We start from the raw sequence: 15,594 nt of genomic DNA, 5'->3' as shown, positions 1-15,594 counted from the left end.
AGTGCTGGGCCAATTGTTTGCAATTTTTCAGCGTTTGTTTTTGACACTCACCTACACACAATGATAACATTTGGTTTCCCTTAAAGATTTGTTTATAAGGGCCGGGCACAGTGGCTCAAGCCTGTAATCCCAGCACTTTGGGAGGCCGAGACGGGCGGATCACGAGGTCAGGAGATCGAGACCATCCTGGCTAACACGGTGAAACCCCGTCTCTACTAAAAATACAAAAAACTAGCCGGGCGAGGTGGTGGGCGCCTGTAGTCCCAGCTACTCGGGAGGCTGAGGCAGGAGAATGGCGTAAACCCGGGAGGCGGAGCTTGCAGTGAGCTGAGATCCAGCCACTGCACTCCAGCCCGGGCTACAGAGCAAGACTCCGTCTCAAAAAAAAAAAAAAAAAAAAAGATTTGTTTATAAGTATAACATCTTAATCTGTGAATCATCCCCTTGACTTTATCATTCTGCATTCCATATTCCCAGATTTTCCAAAAATCTTCTTCATCTTTGATTCCTACTTGAATTTAAATAGAAGAGAATGAATAAATAAGGCACTCTAAGTAAAATGAGCAGTTGCTTTGGATGAGTTCCTTAAGCCTATGATTTTATTTTGGACAGCCATTCAAACAGCTCTGTTTGGACCAGGAAGTAAGAAGACAGGTCATCACCTATAGACTCAGAGGTCACGCCAGGGAGTCCATGTAGGGCCCAGTGAGGAGCTCGGCCTGAAACTAAGTGAGCTGAGACACTGGTAGGGATCAAAGTCAAACTGCGGGTGAGGCACGATCAGGATTTAAGAACAACCCAGAGCCAACAGGGTTTCCTGCCCCTGTTAGAAGATGGCTCTCCAGGCCGGGCACAGTGACTCATGCCTGTAAGCTCAGCACTTTGGGAGGCTCAGGTGGGAGGATCGCTTGAGCCCAAAGGTTCAAGACCAGCCTGGCCAACATGGTAAAACCCCATCTCTACAAAAAAAATGCAAAAATTAGCTAGGTGTGGTAGCACGTGCCTGTAATCCCAGCTACTCGGGAGACTGAGGTGGGAGGATCACCTGAGCCTGGGAAGTTGAGGCTGCAGTGAGCCATGATCGCACCACTGCACTCCAGCCTGTGTGACAGAGTGAGACTCTGTCTCAAAAAATAAAATTAAATGTAAAGAAGAAGATGGCTCTCTGCTGACCAGTGGCCCCACTGTGTGCCAATTATGGGCTGGCAGGCAGAGCTGGAAAGAGTCCCATCAGGCACCCAGATGACACTTTACTGTGGGCAACATGGTATGCAGATTAAATTCTTAGTTTCCTGTCACTGAGCAGACTCCCATGCTTGCATTCAATACATATTTATTTAGCACCTCTTATGTACAAGGCTATATGTATATACCACTGTTGACAACTACTACATCAGATAATAAAAGGCAAAGTAAAATATTAATGAACTGACTTTTTTCTCCTTTTATCCCAAGTCTGTAAAATATATAAAGTTGTGCTCATTGTCACTAGACTGGTGTTTTTACTGCATCATAATAGCGCTCACTGAAGAAGGTCGTTCCAGTGAGAACGCTCTTGGTCAGAGATTTTATAAACTCAGAAAAATCATAAGGATGTCTATAGGGATATGCTTCAGAACATCTAGATAGAAGGAGAGGGGGAGTGGCTTTGGTTATAGTTTCAAATGTTTTTAAATGTTTTTCAAGCGTATCACTTATGCTAGAAATCAAAATAGTCTTAAGCCTCTACGAGTGTTCAAGCAGAAAGAAGGAGGGTGAGACTGATTTGGGTTGGTATAGAGAGAAGGAGGGTGAGACTGGGTTGGGTTGGTGTGGAGAGGTGGAGGGTGAGGCTGAGTTGGGTTGGTGTGGAGAGGTGGAGGGTGAGACTGAGTTGGGTTGGTGTGGAGAGGTGGAGGGTGAGGCTGAGTTGGGCTGGTGTGGAGAGGTGGAGGGTGAGGCTGAGTTGGGTTGGTGTGGAGAGGTGGAGGGTGAGGCTGAGTTGGGTTGGTGTGGAGAGGTGGAGGGTGAGGCTGAGTTGGGCTGGTGTGGAGAGGTGGAGGATGAGACTGAGTTGGGTTGCTGTGGAGAGGTGGAGGGTGAGGCTGAGTTGGGTTGGTGTGGAGAGGTGGAGGGTGAGACTGAGTTGGGTTGGTGTGGAGAGGTGGAGGGTGAGACTGAGTTGGGTTGGTGTGGAGAGGTGGAGGGTGAAACTGAGTTGGGTTGGTGTGGAGAGGTGGAGGGTGAGACTGAGTTGGGCTGGTGTGGAGAGGTGGAGGGTGAGGCTGAGTTGGGTTGGTGTGGAGAGGTGGAGGGTGAGGCTGAGTTGGGTTGGTGTGGAGAGGTGGCGGGTGAGGCTGAGTTGGGTTGGTGTGGAGAGGTGGAGGGTGAGGCTGAGTTCGGTTGGTGTGGAGAGGTGGAGGGTGAGGCTGAGTTCGGTTGGTGTGGAGAGGTGGAGGGTGAGACTGAGTTCGGTTGGTGTGGAGAGGTGGAGGGTGAGACTGAGTTCGGTTGGTATGGAGAGGTGGAGGGTGAGACTGAGTTCGGTTGGTATGGAGAGGTGGAGGGTGAGACTGAGTTGGGTTGGTGTGGAGAGGTGGAGGGTGAGGCTGAGTTGGGCTGGTGTTGAGAGGTGGAGGGTGAGACTGGGTTGGGTTGGTATGGAGAGGTGGAGGGTGAGACTGAGTTGAGTTGGTGTAGGGAGGTGGAGGGTGAGACTGAGTTGGACTGGTATAGAGAGGTTGGCAAAAGGGTCCAGCTCACAGTCAGCAGGGAGGGGCTGATGGTTGATTCAAAGAAGCCCATGAGAAAGGAAAGAAACCCTTGCTATGCCAGAAGACAGGACTTCTGCAGGACAGACCATGGACCATTCATTCTTCTTCTCACTTGTAATATCACAAGTCGCCCTAATAGGCATTTGTCTTTAGGACTAGGGAATAGGCCTCATGTGCCCCTGCCCCATCCCACTACCTCTGCCTCCTTATTGATTCTCAAACTTTCTAACAAAGAAAACAAGGCTTTATTTTTCAGTTAATTATAAAGGCACTTAAAATAGAAATGCCCACTGAGGTTAATTATTTAGTATGAATGAGTATCAGCTACAGTGTACTTTGTAAATATGAGTGGCCAAAAGTCAGATGCTTTTCTGCTTTTTAAGGGTGTTGAGGGATTAAAGAGAGCAGAGGGTCATTGAGTATGTGAAGGCAAATATTACCACCAAGCCAGGGAAGAACCGAAGATAAACTGCATACTTGATGGCTTTGCCAGAGGTTGAAGTTGAAACACATAGAAGCTACCTGTGCAACAAAGGTATTTTTGTCATGCGTTATCATTGTAGAACATACTGGTTATTAATGAAAACTGGGTGGTGGTCAGCCTTTTTTATTGTTGTTATTTAGCCAGCTGACTTCATATGAAAAAACATCATTCCTAGGGAAATATGTGACTTTCATTGTATATATCTAGAAAGAAATTTCTTTTTTCAAGCTACTGTACACTTTTATTACAGTATTGAGAACATAATTACGAGTTATTGATGTTAGCATACCAGGTTAGGGCAGTTGTTTTCTTGGCATGTTTAGAACTAGAAAATCAGGAAATAATTTTTATTGATCTCATAACAAGCATAAGAATATAGAGCTGAAAAACTGACCACTTGTAATTAAGCTGCTCTGTTCCCTCTAATTTTTAGAGTGCAATACAATGTTATAGCTCTTTACTTTTTTTTCCTTCCATATTTTATTTTAGGTTCAGGGGGTACATGTGGAGGTTTGTTACATGAGTAAGTTGTAGGTCACTGGGATTTGGTGTGCAAATGATTTTGTCACCCAGATAGTGAGCAGAGTAGGTAGTTTTTCAGTCTTCATCTCCTAACCTGCACCCCCAACTAGGCCCTGGTGTTTGTTGTCCCCCCATTTTTTTGTTTTTGTTTTTGTTTTTGTTTTTGTTTTTGTTTTTTTTGAGACGGAGTCTTGCTCTGTCGCCAGACTGGAGTGCAGTGGCACGATCATGGCTCACTGCAACCTCTGCCTCCCGGGTTCAAGTGATTCTCCTCCCTCAGACTCCCAAGTAGCTGGGACTATAGGCACGCGCCACCACACTCAACTAATTTTTGTATTTTTAGTAGAAATGGGGTTTCACCATGTTGGCCAGAATGGTCTCAATCTCTTGACCTCGTGATCTGCCCACCTTGGCCTCCCAAAGTGCTGGGATTACAGGCGTGAGCCACCGTGCCCGGCCTCTTATCCCCTTTTTTGTGACCATGTGTACTCAGTGTTTAGTTCCCACTTATAAGTGAGACATGCACTATTTGACTTTCTGTTCCTGCATTAATTTGCTTAGGATAATGGCCTCCAGCTGCATTCATGTTGCTACAAAAAACATGATTTTATTCTTTTTTATGGCTGCATAGTATTCCAGGGTGTACATGTACCACATTTTCTTTATCCAATCCACTGCTGATGGGTGCCTAGGTTGATTTAATGTCTTTGCTATTGTGGAAAGTGCTACAATGAACATACATGCACATTATAAATGTGTATAAATTTATGTGCATAATTTATATATATGCACTTTATAAATGTGAATATATATAAATTGTTCACATAAATGAACAATTTATGTTCCTTTGGGTATACACCCAATAATGGGATTGCTGGATTGAATGGTAGGTAGTTCTGTCTTAAGATCTTTGAGAAATCTCCAAACTGCTTTCCATGGTGAGTGAACTAATTTACATTCCCACCAGCAGCATATTAGTGTTCCCTTTTCTCTGCTACCTCTCTGGCATCTGTTATTTTTTTACTTTCTTGTTTTGTTTTGTTTTGTTTTGTTTTGTGGAAGGAATGAAGGGTTTTATTGAAAATGAAAGTACACTCCACAGCGTGGGCCTGAGCATAGGAGCTCAAAGGCCCTGTTACAGAGTTTTTGTGAGTTTAAATACCCTCTACTTGGGGTACACCCTATGTAAATGAAGAGGATGAAGTAAAGTTACAAAGTCATTTACTTGGTGTATGCCCTATGGAGAGGGTATTTCCTGTTACAGCTGAAGTGTGAATCGGCCTATGTTCCCTGCTTCCAGGCTCTCTTTTCCTGTGTCATCTCCCCACTTAGAGATGTGATCCTCTTTATGGGAGGGAGAGGGACCGATGGTCTTTTTTTCTGTAACTGCTTCATGCTGACTTGGGACGTAGTCTCTACCTATTGGGGATCACGGAACTCTCGCCCTGCTCCATCTAGTGGAGGCAGGATAGTTTCTTGATGGCCAGTGGTGGTGTCTTCACCTGGAACTGGCTGGAGCCTTTGTTGCATGATCATCTGAAGCTTGATGGTCTCTCATGGTTCCAATGGGTACACTGTTCCAAAAATGTGGAGGGGTTCAGTTGCAACACCATGAACCCAAAGTTCAAGGTCCCGAAGTTTTGTTGTAGTGTGGATGGCAAGGACAGTCTTTCTCTGATGTTTCCAGAAGATTCAAACCATAAAAAGCTTTGTTTACCCTTTTGCCAGCATGCCAGGCTTCTAGATTCTCTCTCCCTGAGCAGCCCTAGTGAACCTGCTTGACTCTTCCTCCTAGCTGGTTCACCAAAATATGTTAACAGTGGAGGGTGTCCAAGTTATTGGCATCTTGAACAAAGAATTGGACAAACCGCACAAACAAAGCGAGGAAGGAATGAGGGGTTTTATTGAAAATGAAAGTACACACTACAGTCTGGGAGCGGGCCTGAGCATAGGGGCTCAAAGGCCACTTTTTGACTTTTTGATAATGGCCATTCTGACTGGCGTGAGATGTTGTCTCATTGTGGTTTTGATTTGCATTTCTCTAATAATTAGTGACATAGAACATTTTTTCATATGCTTTGTGGCCACGTGTATGTCTTCTTTTGAGAAGTGTCTCTTTACTCATTTTTTAATGGGTTGTTTTTTTGCTTGTTGATTCATTTAAGTTTCTTGTAGATTCTGGATATTAGATATTTGTTAGATGCATAGTTTGCAAATATTTTCTCCCGTTCCATAGGTTGTCTCTTTACACTGTTGATAGTTTCTTTTGCTGTGAAGAAACTCTTTAATTAGGTTCCACTTACCAATTTTTGTTTTTGCTGCAATTGCTTTTGGAGTCCTAGTCGTGAAATCTTTGCCAAGGCCTATGTCCAGAGTGGTATTTCCTAGATTTTTGTCTAGGGTTTTTATAGTTTTAGGTTTTATGTTTAAGTCTTTAATCTATCTTGAATTGATTTTTGTATGTGGTGAAAGGTAGGGATCCAGTTTCAATCTTCTGCATATGGCTAGCCAGTTATTCCAGCACCATTTATTGAATAGGGAATCCTTTCCCCATTTCGTGTTGTGGTTGGCTTTGTTGAAGATCAGATGGTTGTAGGTGTGCAGCTTTACTTTGGGGTTTGTTAACATGCTCCATTGATGTATGCGTCTGTTTTTATACCAATACCGTGCTGTTTTGGTTACTGTAGCCTTGTACTATAGTTTGGAGTCGGGTAGTGTGATCCCTATGGGTTTGTTCTTTTTGCTTAGGATTGTTTTGGCTATTTGGCTCTTTTTTGGTTCCTTATAAATTTTAAAAGAGCCTTTTCTAATTCTGTGAAAAAATGACATTGGTAGTTTGATAGGAATAGCATTGAATCTGTAAATTACGTTGGGCAGCATAGCCATTTTAACAATATTGATTCTTCCTATCCATTAGCATGGAATGTTTTTCCATTTGTTTGTGTCATCTCTGACTTATGAGTATTTGATTTGTGTGTGTTTGTGTCATCTTTCAGCAGTGTTTGTAATTCTCGTTGTAGAGATCTTTCACCTCCCTGGTTAATTATATTCCTAGGTATTATACTCTTTTTGTGGCTATTGTGAATGGGATTGCATTCTCGATTTGGCTGTCAGCTTGGACATTATTGATGTATAGAAATGTTGCTGATGTTTGTACATTGATTTTGTATCCTGAAACTTTACTGAAGTTGTTTATCAGTTCTGGGAGCCTTTGGGCAGAGATTACAGGGTTTTCTAGGTATAGAATCATATCATTGGAGAAGAGAGATATTTGCTTTCTGTCTTCCTATTTGGATGCCTTTTACTTCTTCATCTTGCCTGATTGCTCTGACTAGGACTTCCAGTGCTATGTGGAATGGGAGTAATGAGAGGGCATCCTTGTCTTGTTTCGATTCTCAAAGAGAATGCTTTCAGCCTTTGCCCATTCAGTATGATGTTGGCTGTGGGTTTGTCATACATGGCTCTTATTATTTTGAGGTGTTTCTTTAATGCCTAGTTTGTTGAGGGTTTTAACATGAAGGGATGTTGAATTTTATTGAAAGCCTTTCCTGCATCTATTGAGATGATCATGTGGTTTTTGTTTTTAGTTCTGTTTATGTTAATCATAAATATTAATCACATTTATTGATTTGTATATGTTGAACCAGCCTTGCATCCCAGGATTAAAGCCTACTTGATTGTGATAGATTTGCTTTTTGATGTGCTGCTGGATTCGATTTGCTAGTATTTTGTTGAGGATTTTTGCATCTATGTTCATCAGGGATATTGGCCTGAGGTTTTCTTTTTTCATTGTGTTTCTACCAGGTTTTGATATCACAATGATGCTAGCTGCATAGATTGGGTTAGGGAGAAGTTCCTCCTCCTAGATTTTTTGAGAATCATTTCAGTAGGATTGGTTCCAGCTCTTCTTTACACATTTGGCATAATTCAGCTGTGAATCCTTCTGGTCCAAGGCTTTTTGTAGTTGGTAGGTTTTTTATTACTGATTCAATTTCTGAACATGTTATTGGTCTGTTCAGGTATTCAGTTTCTTCCTGGTTCAATCTTATGAGGTTGTATGTTTCTAAGAATTTATCCATTTCTTCTAGGTTTTCTAGTTTGTATGCAGAGAGGTGTTCATGATAGTCTCTGAGGGGTTTTTTGTATTTCTCTGGGATTGGTGGTAATGTCACCTTTGTCATTTCTGATTGTGTTTATTTGGATCTTCTCTCTTATTTCCTTATTGATCTAGCTAGCCATCTATCAATCTTATTTTATTCCTGTGAAAGAAATTTCTAACCTGTGGGTACAATAACCTCAGACAATATTTTGTTTTAGGCAGATATATTCAGAATCTTATCATAGCCTGTATCATCTTGTGCATTCCCCTGTATGCAATATCCTTCTAGAAGCACAGATCCTGGGTCAGAAATCTCTGTATCCCACCTGAGTACTAGATGCACCACACACATACACAGGTATGTTTGCATAAAAGTATAAGTGAATGAATATATTCAGTTGCCTGCTAATCAATCAAGAAGAGAGTAGGCAACTGTAATAATTAGGATTTCTGTGCTGATGTTGTTATGGTATTTTTAATGTCAGAAAATTCAAAGCATGTCTTGTTAGAAGTAGGACATCCTCAGGAAGATCAAGACAGTAGCTTCTGCCCTGCTGCCTCTCGTTCATCCTTTAATACGTGAATCAGTTAGTTTGCATGCAATTGACTCCAAGTAGCAGAAAACCCAAATAACAATGGCTTAACTATAAGAACGTGTATTATTTACTTATGTAGGAGATTAGAGGCAAGTGACTTCATGGCTGGTTCAGCAGCTCAACAATGTCATTGGGGCATAGACTCTTCCAGCCTTCCAGTCTGCCATCCTCTTGTTAACACATGGTCACCATGTGGATGCTACAGCTCTATGCATCATATTCTCACTCAACTGTGTCCCAAGGCAGGAAGTGGGTGTATGTGTATGTGTGTGTGTGTGTGTGTTGGAGGGGACGAGAGAGCAGTGCATCCAGGACAGTGACAAGCTCTTCTCACAACCATCTTTTCTTTTACCTGGGAAGGCTGCCTAGAAGCCTCCTGGCAGACTTTCTCTCACATCTCAGGCCACATGGCTTCCCCTGCACCAGTCACTGGCTAAGGGGAATGGGATTGTTGTGCTTAATTCCAGCCAAGTATGATATATCTGATTTCTGTTTAAAAGGAAAAAAGAGGGAATGAACGTGAGGTAGGCAACTAGAAATGTCTGCTTTGCCACACCTAGTCTCCAGCTGTGTTGTCCAATCATACCTCCAAAAGCTCACTTTTCTTCCAGGATTATATTCTGGCTATTTTTATCATTTTATTGATGGTTTTTAAAAGTCATGAACTCAAGGAGGAGACTAAAATATATGGGCCTTGCCCAGAATTACAGGGCTTCAGTGAGTCATGTCCCTTCCCTGTGCTGGCTTTACTCCGGAACGTTTTTATGAGATGTAATTTACAGGATCCATGTTTTTTCCATTTTAATTGACATATAAGAGGATAATGATTCTTACGATTATAGCACACTTACCTTTAGAAAAGCAGATTGTGTCAGCTGTGAGAAATACATCAAGGGGCTCAGCATTGGGTTACATCGAAAGTTATAAGGGTCCATAATATTTTCTTTTTGGGGGAAATTTTTGATCCCGTTAAGTGAATTCAGTAGTGTTTATTTCAGTACTTGGAATTACTTACTTGAGCATTTTCTAACTGAAACGAACTCTCAAAGGAAGTACATTTCAAATGCTTTTCAACACGTACATGAAAGCAAACAGCAGCTTATCAATTTTCTGAATGACTAGTGGCTGTCTAGCACATGGCTGTCCCCAGAAACAAAATTCCTCAAATGATAAGCCTCCCCGAGTGTATGTTCCAGTTTCTTTCTGTCCTGGGTTGGACTGTCCTAGAATTCCTGACTTGCACCTTTTATGAATCATTGTCAATTGATGTAAGAGATGTCCTAAAATGGCTTTGAAAACTTCTTGACATATGTACTCCTCCATCCACCTAAAGAAATATACTCCTGTGAGTGAGTGGCATTCATAAAATGACACAAGATTAGATAAGCTTTCTAAATGCCTTGCTTCTAATTAAACATCCCTGGAATTGTATGGTGTACATTTCCCTAGAGCATATCAGGTTTTGGCTGATGTTTGTTTTTGTCAAGAATTTGTCGATTTTGAAACATCTCTGGGCTCCCATTTGGGGTTGGTATGGAACTGCCTCGTGTTGGCAATGTGTACAGCCCCATTTCCCAGCAGATGGCCTGGCAAGACACACATGTGGCAAAGAACATGCCAGTTCCTTTCTGCCCAGAAATTTTATCGCCTGTCTTTTGCCTCCATGATGGCCATTATAGGTTTCTTTGCAACTTCAAAAGCATAGTTTTGAAGGTAACTGAGGGAGGCTACTTGAGGGGCCTTTTCTTTTACCTCGTGCCTTCATTTGTAGTACCGATTCTTAAAAGACTGTTTTGACAGCAGAATAACTGGATTGTGTGAAATGTCTTAGGGTGATAATATTTGATGAAAGTAAAGTTAGAAGACATGTAGGAATTTGCCTTTCATACCTCTTCTGGTTTTTTAAAATTTATTTTTAACAGTGTACCAGAATACACACACACGCCCCACAAAGTGAGGAATGGTGTTCAGAATGGTTCTTCCAATTTTTAGACTATTTTCGGAACTTCTCTTTTAGAATTACCCTATAGAAGAGTCTTAACGCTTATAAGCAAACTACAGATGCTCCTTGACTTCCGGTGGGCTTACATCCCAATAAACCTATCATAAATTAGAAATATGGTAAGCTGAAAACGTATTTAATACACCAAACCTACCAAACTTCATTGCTTAGCCTAGCCTATCTTAAACATGCTCGGAGCACTTACATTAGCCTACAGTTGAACAAAATCATCTAACATAAAGCCTATTTTACAATAAAGTGTTGAATATCTCATATAACTTATTAAATATACTAAAAGTGAAAAGCAAAACGGTTGTATGCGTAATTGAAGTATGATTTCTATTGAATGTGTGTATTGCTTTCATCCCATTGTAAAGTTGAAAAGTTATAAGTCAAACCATTGTAAATGAGAAGCTGTCAGTTGTCTCATTATTGTATAATTGTACCTGGTTTTGATGAAAACCCTACTTTGATAACCTTATTTACCAGATTTGAAATCACTGAATCAGTCACAGCACGTCAATGCTGGGTGTAATGGTATAAATAATTTAGTTTAACCCCTTAGTTTCTGATGCGAAAGTGATGGTCCGGAGAACTTACTTGACTTGCCGAAGTTTACCAGCAAGTTAGCAAATAGCTTCCAACAGAAATCAACTCTAAGTATCATTTGACTATTTATTAAAAATCAAATGTTTTTAAAGAATACATAAATGTCACTATGAAAGATATTAAAAACCAGCCATAGATTCTGAAGATCCTTCTGAAAGCAACCCAGAAGTCCCTGGGGCTGTGGCAGGACTATTGTAAAACTTGTGTCTTTCATTTAAAGCAGCGTGTAGAGGGAAATTTATAGCACTAACTGCCCACAAGAGAAAGCAGGAAAGATCTAAAATCGACACCCTAACATCACAATTAAAAGAACTAGAGAAGCAAGAGCAAACACATTCAAAAGCTAGCAGAAGGCAACAAATAACTAAGATTAGAGCAGAACTGAAGGATATAGAGACACAAAAAATCCTTCAAAAAATTAACGAATCCAGGAGCTGATTTTTTGAAAAGATCAACAAAATTGATAGACTGCTATTAAGACTAATAAAGAAAAGAGAGAAGAATCAAATACATGCAATAAAAAATGATAAAGGGGATATCACCACCGACCCCACAGAAATACAAACTACCATCAGAGAATACTGTAAACACCTCTATGCAAATAAACTAGAAAATCTAGAAGAAATAGATAAATTCCTGGACACATGCACCCTCCCAAGACTAAACCAGGAAGACGTTGAATCCCTGAATAGACCAATAACAGGCTCTGAAATTGAGGCAATAATTAATAGCCTACCAACCAAAAAAAAGTCCAGGACCAGACAGATTCACAGCTAATTCTACCAGAGGTACAAAGAGGAGCTGGTATCATTCCTTCTGAAACTATTCCATTAATAGAAAAAGAGAGAATCCTCCCTAACTCATTTTATGAGGCCAGCATCATCCTGATACCAAAGCCTGGCAGAGACACAACAAAAAAAAAGAGAATTTTAGACCAATATCCCTGACGAACATCGATGCGAAAATCCTCAATAAAATACTGGCAAACTGAAACCAGCAGCACATCAAAAAGTTTATCCACCACAATCAAGTTGACTTCATTCCTGGGATGCAAGGCTGGTTCAACATATGGAAATCAATAAACATAATCCATCACATAAACAGAACCAAAGACAAAAATCACATGATTATCTCAATAGATGCAGAAAAGGCCTTCAACAAAATTCAACAGCCCTTCATATAAAAAATCTCCATAAACTAGGTATTGATGGAACAGATCTCAAAATAATAAGAGCTATTTATGACAAACCCACAGTCAATATCATACTGAATGGGCAAAAACTGGAAGCATTCCCTTTGAAAACTGGCACAAGACAGGGATGCCCTCTTTCACCACTCCTATTCAACATAGTGTTGGAAGTTCTGGCCAAGGCAATCAGACAAGAGAAAGAAATAAAGGGTATTCAATTAGGAAAAGAAGAAGTCAAATTGTCCCTGTTTGCAGATGACATGATTGTATATTTAGAAAACCCCATCGTCTCAGCCCAAAATCTCCTTAAGCTGATAAACAACTTCAGCAAAGTCTCAGGATACAAAATCAATGTGCAAAAATCACGACCAGTCCTATACACCAATAACAGACAGAGAGCCAAATCATGAGTGAACTCCCATTCACAATTACTACAAAGAAAATAAAATACCTAGGAATCCAGCTTACAAGGGATGTGAAAGACCTCTTCAAGGAGAACTACAAACCACTGCTCAGTGAAATAAAAGAGGACACAAACAAATGGAAGAACTTTCCATGCTCATGGACAGGAAGAATCAATATCATGAAAATGGCCATACTGCCCAAGGTAATTTATCGATTCAATGCCATCCCCATCAAGCTACCAATGACTTTCTTCACAGAATTGAAAAAAACACTACTTTAAAGTTCATATGGAACCAAAAAAGAGCCCACATTGCCAAGACAATGCTAAGCTGGAGGCATCATGCTACCTGACTTCAAACTATACTACAAGGCTACAGTAACCAAAACAGCATGGTACTGGTACCAAAACAGAGATATAGACCAATGGAACAGAACAGAGGCCTCAGCAATAACACCACACATCTACAGCCATCTGATCTTTGACAAACCTGACAAAAACAAGAAATGGGGAAAGGATTCCCTATTTCATAAATGGTGCTGGGAAAACTGGCTAGCCATGTGTAGAAAGCTGAAACTGGATCCCTTCCTTACACCTTATACAAAAATTAATTCAAGATGGATTAAAGACTTAAATGTTAGACCTAAAATCATAAAAGCCCTAGAAGAAAAGCTAGGCAATACCATTCAGGACATAGGCATAAGCAAGGACTTCATGACTAAAACACCAAAAGCAATGGCAACAAAAGCCAAAATAGACAAATGGTTCTAAATAAACTAAAGAGCTTCTGTACAGCAAAAGAAACTACCATCAGAGTGAACAGGCAACCTAAGGAATGGGAGAAAATTTTTACAATCTACCCATCTGACAAAGGGCTAATATCCAGAATCCACAAATAACTTAAATTTACAAGAAAAAATCAAACAACCCCATCAAAAAGTGGGCAAAGGATATGAACAGACACTTTTCAAAAGAAGACATTTATGCAGCCAACAGACACTTGAAATAATGCTCATCATCACTGGTCATCAGAGAAATGCAAATCAAAACCACAATGAGATACCATCTCACACCAGTTAGAATGGCAATCATTAAAAAGTCAGGAAACAACATGCTGGAGAGAAGTGGAGAAATAGGAACATTTTTACACTGTTGGTGGGAGTGTAAACTAGTTCAACCATTGTGGAAGACAGTGTGGCAATTCCTCAAGGATCTAGAACTAGAAATACTGTTTGACCCAGCCATCCCATTACTGGGTATATACCCAAAGGATTATAAATCATGCTACTGTAAAGACACATGCACACGTATGTTTATTGCGGCACTATTCACAATAGCAAAGACTTGGAACCAACCCAAATGTCCATCAATAATAGACTGGATAAAGAAAATGTGGCACATATACACCATGGAATACTATGCAGCCTTAAAGGATGAGTTCATGTCCTTTGCAGGGACATGGATGAAGCTAAAAACCATCATTCTGAGCAAACTATCGCAAGGATAGAAAACCAAACACCACATGTTCTCACTCACAGGTGGGAATTGAACAGTGAGAACACTAGGACACAGGGTGGGGAACATCACACACTGGGGCCTGTCGTGGGGTGGGGGCTTGGGGAGGGATAGCATTAGGATAAATACCTAACATAAATGACGAATTAATGAGTGCAGCAAAGCAGCATGGCATATGTATACTATATGTAACAAACCTGCACATTGTGCACATGTACCCTAGAACTTAAAATATAAAAAAATAAAAAATAAAAAATAAATTGTGTCTTTGCGTTTAAAAATAAAGTATCTTCTTCTTATATTAAAAAAAAAAATGTATCTAGGCACAGTGGCTCCTGCCTGTAATCCCAGCACTTTGGGAGGCCGAGGCGGGTGGATCACTTGAGGTCAGGAGTTCAAGACCAGCCTGGCCCACATGGTGAAACCCCGTTTCTACTAAAAATAAAAAAAAATTAGCTGGGCATGGTGGCAGGTGCCTGTAATCCCAGCTACTTGGGAGGCTGAGGCCGGAGAATTGCTTGAACCTGGGAGGCGGAGGTTGCAGTGAGCCAAGATCCCACCACTGCACTCTAGGCTGGGAGTTTTTCTCTAAATGTTTCTAGCTATCTTGCTTGTTTAAGAAAACAGGAGGAAAAATTATTTTCACCCATTTTTAGAGCATGATTATGTGTGTGGAATTTATATCAATTGTCATGTCTGCCTGCTAAATTTTCTTGGAGTATGCTGAAGTTTTGGCAAAAATTTTGTTGGTGCTGCCAAAGCTATTTGCAGAAAAGCCCAGCTAATTAAAATCCCTACGATGTCATAACACTTGAAATGAACCAACTTGGACATAAGACAATAGAAGTTATGTTGATTTTATTCTTAATGGCCATTTTATTTGCAAAGACCTCAAATTACCTACCTAACTGCATTAATCCCAACATGAAGAATGAAAAACCCAGGTACCAACATGGAATGGTTAACTCTAAAGACCCACTTCAGGCCCATTTATTTGTAAGCTCTGTTGTTCCACTGTAAGCAGTTTGAGGGCAGGAACCAATCCTCCATGGCGTAGGCCCCATGGTACCTCACAGAATGTCCCATCAGTACATTTTCTGTGAGTCTTATTTGAACAAATGAATGAGAATTTGATCTTGTCTTCTAGGAAATCATTACATCTGAGAGCAGGCTCATAGTGTGCATAAAATGTGAATGCTTTCTTTTTATTGTGGAGTAGTATCTACTGAACTGACTACTAGGATTGAAATTTCTGTGTGATTATCACTCCTTTTGGTGACACTGTACTGAATGAAAGAGGAAGCAATGAACTTCAGGCTCTCACAGAAGGCTAAAGTACTACTTATTCTGTTTGAATTGCAGGAATCATAAATCTAGTTTTACAATAAAGATGAATTAGGAAAGCTACAAAATACCATAATA

The 15,594-nt window shown here is 40.6% G+C and overlaps 1 protein-coding gene across 2 annotated transcripts in view; it reads left to right on the top strand.

Moving 5' to 3' along the window:
* VWA8 (von Willebrand factor A domain containing 8) overlaps positions 1-15,594 on the top strand; it is a 381,025-nt gene that overhangs the window by 321,025 nt on the left and 44,406 nt on the right. The gene's annotated exons all lie outside the window — the stretch shown is intronic.

Source organism: Macaca fascicularis, chromosome 17, assembly GCF_037993035.2.
Source record: "Macaca fascicularis isolate 582-1 chromosome 17, T2T-MFA8v1.1".
Taxonomy (NCBI): Eukaryota; Metazoa; Chordata; class Mammalia; order Primates; family Cercopithecidae; genus Macaca; species Macaca fascicularis.
This window is presented reverse-complemented; position numbering and strand designations above follow the sequence as displayed.